The following is a 9,346-nucleotide window of genomic DNA, read 5'->3' on the forward strand; positions in this document are numbered from 1 at the left end:
GCTCTCTATAGTCAAACAAAACATCTCAGCAATAATATCCTCTGCCTTGGCAATATCTTTGTTGAAGGCATGCAACACAGATCTCAATGATTGAAGAAATTGTAATGCCTCATCCAGTTCAGGGTTTAATGCCCACTGCCACATTTCAAGTTTTTTATATATTCGAGCAAGGAGAAAAACTCCAGAACTTGAAGGGCTAACAGAGCTTAATAATTTCACTTCAAATTTATCACGAGGAACAGAGGGCATTCCAGTTCTTCTACTATATCTTCATCCCAATAACAAGAATTTTGATCTCTGTATTTTCCATCTTCATAAACAGGTTCATCATCTTCTTCATAAACATCATCACTGGTGACTTCTGAGACCATCTCTACAGAACATTCATCCAATGCCTCCTCCTGACCTTTAGACTTCCCAATGTTGGTGCATGCATCAACAGCTGCAAGAGCATCTACTTCCTCGTCGCCATTGCCATTGCCGATATCTGCATTTTCTTTGTAAGCATCCACATGAACACCTAAAGCAACCCTGCCAGAAGGATCGGGGTTCCTAGACCATGCAGCATCCCATTCTAAAGCTTTGGCAGTGCTGCAAGCCACACTAGGGCCTCCAGGTACAGTCAAGCGTGCAGCATTCTGAGGAAAGAATCTTTCAAATATCATCCTGTAGTAGTATGCCTCCTTTGTCGTGGGTGTATTCTCAGGGTAAATGTACTTTGCATTTGCCATCATCATATTGGTAACATGATTTGCAGCATGCTCTTTCAAACCATCAATCCAACTATAACCAACACCATCGCTGAATTGCTCTTTTTGCCTGTACAAAATATGCTTTGGTAGATAAGGATTCTCCACGTCGTCAAATGCCTTGCGAAGGATCCACTTCTCAATGTGCCCAAGATCAGGCCGCACCATCTTCCACTCTGGATCAATTCCCATGGAAATGTTGATAAACTCCTTATCTAGAAACGGCACACGAGCCTCAACACCCCATGCTGCTGTTGACTTATTAGCTCTCAGGCAGTCATATAGATGAAGATACTTTATCTTTTGACATGTTTCACGATGTAGCTCCTCTTTGTTGGGAGCCTTGTGGAAATACAAGTAACCCCCAAATATCTCATCCGAGCCTTCTCCGGATCGAGAAGATTTAGAAGCAACGAAAGAGAAACAGCAAATCCACCCCGCATAATTTCTTCTGTGAATATTTTGATTGCCCACTGCTCGATTCCAAGCAAAGCACCCGAGTACTCTGCACTTGGTTGCGGCAATTCCATGACAATTTGGTTTCTTTATCTGCATCTATACATCACAGGACTCTTTCTTTGTAAGAATATGTGAAGCCGTATCTATATGGGTCACATTTGGTATTAGATGCTCTGCACGTGCCTCTCTGATCTGCGCAACACGTTTACAATCTCCGAATGCTATCTTAGAACAGGACAGATGTGCCGCCATGTCACCGACAATACAACATTGATTAAAGAATTCGAAATTGCCACGGGACCAAGGGACTCTTTTCAAGACTGAAAAAGAGAAACGAAAGTGACCAAGTCATTGCTTGAGAACAAAAATACACCAGATCAGGAAAACTAGCATGCCGCTGTCCGTTATGATAAGCAACCCAGCAATGAACAATAGTAGCCATGGAATAAGTTATGCTAAAAATGATTGTGATGATTTGAACCATAAGTAAATCCCCCTTAGTTACAATACTCCTTTGACCCTCTGCAACTTGGTAATGACGCCGAATATTAGTGCCTGTAACTGCATGTGTTACAAACCCTAGGGAAGCAGCTGAAAAAGTAATCTGTATAGCTGAAGAAATCAACTTTTCAATGTTTTATGAGAGTAGAACCAGATGCAACCATTGCGAGAAGGCCATAAACCATGCTTTTATCTCCAAATTGCTCAAAGCCAACCACGATAAGACCAGAAGAGTCAGATGCCGTCTTTGAATTCAGTTTGGACTATGTCAAAGATTTCAAATCGAACACCTGCATATCATTTAGGTAGCGCCCATTGTGATTTCCACCAAAGACATACCTTTTCTCTATGATGAGATGGTGCCTTCAGAGCATCTAAAGAAACCAACAGTTCTAGTGCATCTTGAATAGTTTTCAAATTCGGTGGATCAAGGGCCCCCTGAAATAGAACTTTGGGGTCATTCATGGCTTTTGATGCAGCACAGCTTATCGTGAGAGCCTGCTTTCTCAATGACAACTTTTGCATCGCTGGCTTTTCATATTTATCAAAACTATCAAACAAATGCCATGAAACCAATCGGAAAACCTGGCCAACACATGCACAGCCTGTCCTTCCTTTGCGTTGATCTGCCTGAGATTTTGACACCTAAACCAAATGTGGCACATGTCTTTTGTTGTCATCATTCCAAAATATGTCTAATGAGAAGCATGAATCAATTGAAACTGTCCTGGCACAAATTTTCAATAACGTAAGATAGCCCGGGTATGGTCACAGAAGATTCTGCAATATTTGTTGCAAGTATTACCTTTCTATAAGAATGGCAAATTTACATAGCCCTTGTTGCTTGTTCAATATCAATGCTAAGTACATCACTTTGCATTGAAAAACAGAACGCTACACTAAGGAACTCGGTAGTGCAATCACTTCAGACTTTTCCCTTCAAATTTAGAACTGATGACAAGCACACATGCAGGAGCTTGAGAACATGCCACCTGTAAAATGCATCCACCCCAGAGCTATTTTGCATGACAATTGCTATGGATTCGAACAAAACCCCAGTTTCGTAGCACGCTACGAAACCACCTAAACAGGTAGCGCTGCGAAACTGCTAAAAAGAATTCATGCGCTGCGAAAACACCCTGTCTTTAAGCTAGGCTAAAAAAAATTTGGCAACAGAATTTTCAGTGATAACATTTCCCACAATAGCCTCGCAACAAGTGTACCACGGTGTGGTTGACAACCTTTGTTTGTCCATCAGTCTATGGATGAAATGTCATGCTTCATTTCAACTTGGTGTCCATCATCTTCCACAAGTTGGTCCAAAACTCTCTGAGAAAGCGAGAGTCCCGATCTGACACAATCGATGTGGGCAACCCAAAATGGACCCAAACATGCTGAAAGAAAAGATAAGCAGTCTGCTCTGTAGTGATCTGCTTTTTACAAGGCATTAAAAGACAGATCATACTAAAACGGTCAACGATGACATACAAATAGTCATGACTTTTTCAAGACAAAGGAAAACCTCCTACAAAATGCATCGACACACTTTCCCATGGACGACTCAGAATCGAGAGTGGTGTGTAGAGCCCAAGTTTTCTATTAGAGGGCTTTGAAACATAACACATCACACATCCCTTTACATATCGAGTCACAAGGTTCTTCATATGAGGCCAAAAAAAAAATCTTTGTACATGACAAAGTTTTTTCAACACCAAAATGACCAGACACAAGGGAGGTGTGGACCTCCCGGATTACATATACCCTTTCTCTTGTAGGTATGCACAATTTCTCAAGGTGATACAATAGTTTCCCCTGCAAGTGATATTTGTCCACCTATGAACCATGGGTTAGTTTTGCATAAATCTCCTTAAAGTCATCATCGTTAGCATATTTTTCAGCATAACTTTCAAAAGATAACGAAGCATTATGCAAAATAACAGAAGAAGAACAAGGAGGGTGAGATAGCATATTGGCCACTTTGTTGCTAGTGCCCTTCTTATACTTTATTAGCAGATGAAAACACTGAAGAAAACCCATCCACTTGAAATGACGAGATCGTTGAAACTTGGTTTGTGACAGAAGATACTGCAAGGGCTAATGATCCATATGGATGATGGTCTCCTTGCCGATCAGGTAGTGTTTCCACTTTTTCACACTCTGGACCAAGGCATATAACTCCTTGTCATAAGTGGGATAGTTTATCACAGCCTGAGAGAACTTGTCTAAATGGTAATGTATCGGCTTCTTTTGTTGCATCAATACAGCTCCCATGGCATATCCGCTAGCGCCTGTCTCGATCTCAAATGGCTGTTGGAGATCTGGTAAGGCCAAGAACGGTGCGGTGTTGATCTTTGCTTTCAATGTTTCGAAGGAATTTTGTTGCTTTCCTCCCCATTGAAAGACTTGATTTACACTTGTCAATGTGTGTAAAGGTGCTGGAATAATAGAGAAATTTGCAATAAATATCCTCCAATATTGTATTGCACCCAAAAAGCTGCGAACCTTGGTTGCACTAGTAGGTTTAGGCCAATTTAAAATTTCTTCAACTTTATAAGGATCATTTTTTAGCTGACCATGACCAAAAATATGGCCTAGGTAAACCAAAGTGGTTTTCCCAAACTCACACTTTGACAATTTTACATAGAATTTTTCTTTTTTCAATACATCAAGCACTTTCTTCACATGGCATACATGTTCATTCCAACTTTTACTAAAGCTAAGAATATCATCTAGACATACAAGAAAAAATTCATCAATGAAAGACCTAAAGAGATCATTCATGACCCCCATGAAGGTGGTTGTAACGTTGTAAAGTCTGAATGGAATCACCATCCATTCGAACAACCCATGTTTGGCCTTGAAGGCAGTTTTCCACACATCCTTCTTTGCAATTCGAACCTGGTGATAACCACTACACAAATCCAATTTGGTGAAATAGATATCATTCTTTAACTGATCTAATAAACCATCTATGCGGGGAATAGGGTAACGATTTTTCACTGTGATTTTGTTTAGTGCTCGGTAATCCACACACATCCTCCATGTGCCATATTTCTTTGGCACTAAGATGATCGATGAGCCACATGGAGAAGTGGTCGTTCTAATGACCCCTTAGTTCAATAATTCCTGCACCTGCTTTTTGATCTCCTTCATCTCAATGGTCGACATCTTGTACATGCCAATATTTGGTAAACGAGCGTCATCCTGCAAATGGATCTCATGTTGGATTTCCCTCTTCGAAGGTAATCCCCTTGGTTCCTAAAACATCTCATCATAGTTAGAAATTAATTCACATAATTCTTTTTTATGCACATGATCACAACCCTGGAAAGAATCGAATTATTCTGCATCTTTTCCTCTTACAACCATAAGCATGCAACCCTTATTGGAATTCACCAACCTCTTCATTTTTCCTGCACTTACAAGGTTGGCACTGATTTTAGTTTGATGAGCCCTTACAATATATTCTACCCCATCTTTTGTGATTTGGTATTTGTTTTCATGATGGAAGAAGATTTCCTTTCTATCATATAGATATGGACTCCCTAACACCATGCCACAGATATCCAATGGTATCACATCAAGTTTTACCTCATCCACTAACTTAGAAGCGATCACAAATTTAACCTTGCACTACTTAGTTACATTCAGTTTTTCTTTATCATGTATCCATCCAAGTGGGTAAGGTTTTGGATGTGGTTTGGTTTCCAAGCCTAGCTTCTTTACCAAGGACTCTGAAATTAAGTTTTCTTGGGATCTGATATCAAATAGAGTTTCCACTTTTGTATGATTTATGATAACTCTAATATGAAATAGCTCAATTCTCTTTCATTCATTAGGAAGAGACTCATCTATTGAACTAGTGCCTTCATGTGATTCAGAATTAACATGAGATGTAAGAGTACCTTTTGTTCCTGCTGTTGTGATCAATGCTTCATCTCTGGAATTGGATCCAAGGTCTTGTTGCATGGTTGCCACTATCTTATGCTGCCTTTTCCTCCATACTTCTTTGGTCTCTTTTCCGGGTACAGTTTCCAACAATGATCGTCGTCATGACCTTCCTTTTTGCAGTGACTGCAATAAGGTTTTTCTCCTTCATCCTTCTTGTTTGATGTCATCCTCTTCTCCTTTCCTTTTCCTTTCACTTTGGGTTTGCCATTTGGAGGTTTGAAAGGTGGTCTCTTGAAATGATCATCTATTTCATTTTTACCTTTGTTCCCAAGATGGACAGCCTTTACACTGGCCGAGTCAATAGTAGTTGGTTCAAACAATAATAATGAATGTCTAAGGTAACTATGTAATGATTCAATTTACTTAGTTACTACTTCAAGTGAGTCAAGTGAAATTCCCAAATTAATTGCATGTTTTCTAAATTCCTCTGTAAAGCTTTGAACATCTTGACCTCTGCTTTGCCTTAAGTATTGTCAATCCATTAAGGCTTTTTGTTTGTAAGCCAAGGGATAAAATTGTTCCTTTAATGCAGAAATGAAACTAGGCCATGAGGAAAGAAGATTACCCACACTCTTATTGTTTTGCAATTTTCTCTCCCACCAGACAAGAGCAGTGCTACTCAGCCGAGGAGAGGCCAGCTGAATATTTGCCTCATCCTCTTCGATCTGCTGAATCTTGCTGTAAATTTCAATATGCCTAACCCAGTTATTAAGCTTTTTTGCATTACTTTCCCCGTTAAACATGGGAAGATCAAATTTGACATCTAATTTAAAGAAAGGTTTCTTAGATGCATCCCTTGAATTTCTATGATGATGGTGATGAGAGGAAGAATAACTTTCACTCGTGGAAAGAGAAGGAGGGGGTTCTTCTCCACCATTTCCATGCACTGAACTTTGTTCTTCTAGATTTCTCTCTTCTGCTTTCTCCAACCTTGAAAGCAATTGACCGACATTTTTTGCCATTGTATAATAGAAGGTTTTGTGGAAATTGTGCTCCTCTTCTTGACGAGCCTCTTCATCTGCCATGTTTCTCCTTCGATGTGCATGCTCCGCTTTGAGATCGAAATACTTTAGTTTCCCTTCAATTCACATCTACAAAGACCTACTTTGATACCACTTGATCCAAGATCTTTTGCTTATAGATGTGTTAAAGAATTACATGCATAAATTGTAGCTTAAACATAGAAATTTAATGTGCAGATGAGAGAAGAGGAGAAACATATAAGCATGAAAGAAAACAAGAAACTTGATAACAGAGTTTGTCCGACTTGGACTACGTCTCTGGACCCTTCTCATTCAATGGGGAGGCCTTCATTCATTAAGTGGCATGAGAAAGAAGAGTACAAGCATCAATTACAAAAAATGAGTCTTATACCTCCATACTGAAAAATGGCCGAAAAATGCAGAACTCTGATGGAGAAATGGGCAGTTCCATTACGTTCGTGGCATCGAGAAATGTTGAAACCATATAAAATTTATCAAAATATGACAAATGAAAATCTGGCCCACCTGCAAAAATCTGTCTCGAACTATGTGCACTCCCTCCTCTCCCTGGGCACACTGATAAACTGAATTTAAATAACAAAATGGTGGCAGGCTTCACAAGAAATCCGTTAGCAAAGTTGGTTTAAAGATCCGGTATTATGGAGGAGGTCAGGCGGTCAAACCCTGCCTCCTCCTTTTTTTACATAACAATTTTTAAAAAGGGAAGGGAGGTTGGGTTGGGCCCACCTTGGGAGGCTCGCCCACCTCATCTTCACTCCAACTCCAAACTTAATCCATAGGTGGTTTGAAGGATGGGTCCGCGCCCCAAGGGCAGACCCACATTTATTGCTAACGGTTAGGCCCCTTTTGTGTGGTGATTGCATTTTAACGGATGTGTGGTTGGGTCTGTGCCCCAAGGGCTGGCCCACCACCTACACTGGCAGTTCCGTGGTATGGGGGGAGGGGCCAGGGGTAGTGGCCCACCCCTCCATTAATTCATCATTTTTATAAGGTTTAGGGTGGCGGGGTTGGTGGTCCACCACCCCATTTTTTAATAAATTTTTGTTATATAAAACAACATGACATTTTTGAAAAATCCAAATTTTGACCGAAGGATTTTTTTTAACGAGGCAAAAATTTCTCCCAAAATCTAGGTGGAGTTGGCCAAATTTCGTCTGCCGGGAAAAATCCAAATTGTGTCTCCATTAATCCTGTCGAATCAACAAAAGTCAACTAAACTTTGACTGCCTCTATCTCCTTCATCCAGACTTGGATTGTAGTGTCATTCATACTATTGGAATCAGGGCGACGAGCACTTCGATTTGATGTCAAGTTAATTTTCTTTCCACCACTTTGAATTTTGAGCCTTTTCCATGCCACTGGTGTCTGGAGATCTACCTCGATCGTTAGCATGGTCTTGTAAACTGCGGTAAAAGGAAGATGCTTGGGAAATGATGCAAAATGGAAATGTTATGCTTATGAAGAGGGACATAATGGGATTTTCTTCATGATGGGAAAGCATGTAGGGTTCAGTATAGAGGTCCTCCAGGATCAAGGAATGAGGAGCACAAGGATAGTGACAAAATGTTGTGTAACAGATTCTCTTTTATTTACCATTTAAAGTGGATGTTGCTCTTCTGTAAGGGTTTTATTCTTTAAGGAATACCCTAGAGAAGTCATACATCGGCTTTCATAGGTGGTTGGACCACCTAGCCTTTAGAGAAGGTCCACAACATTTACATCCATGATACCCTTTTGTTAAAAGACCTGCAAAATTATTGTATAAGACAAGGCATGTTAGTGATCATGAACATCATAACAATTGTAGAGAATCGAATTAATATGCAATGAAACAAAATTGTTACATATATAAACAAATTAATAAACATGCAAGTTACTAGGACAAACTCCTAATCTAGGATAATCATGTATGTGTAAGCACATATGTCATACAACATAAAACTCATCTTTGTTGTGATGGGTCTTGACACATCATATACATGTATCCTTCCCATAATTCCTTTAATTTATCTACCAATGGTTGTAAGTAGAAATCCATATTCTTCACTTGTCTTCTACCAGGGACTATGAGAGCCAACATAAGCTATTCATTCTTCACAGAAAACCATGGGGTGATATTGTTATTGATTACCACTATAGGTCAAATAGAATAGTTGGTGTTTTGGAGGGGATATGGATTGATGCCATCCACGACTATGCTAAGTTGTAGACTTCGTACTTCATCCTTGAATTTTTTTGGCCATGTATCCTCTATATTCTTCATGGCAATTGAATTTGTTGGGATTCACATAACTTCTGACTCACTTCTATGTTAGGCATGTCATCCCCGCAACATATTTAATTCTTTGCAATGAAATATCCTTTGAATCCTTGGGATTATAGGCATGTACCTCAATATATTATGAGGAGGACCGTGTATATAGAATATTCACATATATATAGAATACAATCATTCAAACATGCATGATATGATATGTAATCAATTCCCAACATTTTCAACAAGTACTTTGCGTCTTCACAACTACCGAGAAAGACATTATCACTTGAAAGAACCTTATCCTTGAATAACATGTAGTTAGTGCGGAATATAAATGTACAATGTCAATATTTAACATTCATAAAATTGACCATTTTTAATGTTGATTGTGTGACAAGATTTTATCTCAAAATATAAGGAACTTT

General features: G+C 39.4%; 1 pseudogene; it reads right to left on the reverse strand.

Moving 5' to 3' along the window:
• Positions 1 to 215: 215 nt before the first annotated feature.
• LOC149228680 (asparagine synthetase [glutamine-hydrolyzing] 2 pseudogene) lies at positions 216 to 1,304 on the reverse strand (annotated as a pseudogene).
• Positions 1,305 to 9,346: the final 8,042 nt, after the last annotated feature.

The sequence above is a fragment of the Pinus tabuliformis genome, chromosome J (assembly GCF_031772625.1).
Source record: "Pinus tabuliformis cultivar Carrire ecotype Pingquan chromosome J, CPIR1, whole genome shotgun sequence".
Taxonomy (NCBI): domain Eukaryota; kingdom Viridiplantae; phylum Streptophyta; class Pinopsida; order Pinales; family Pinaceae; genus Pinus; species Pinus tabuliformis.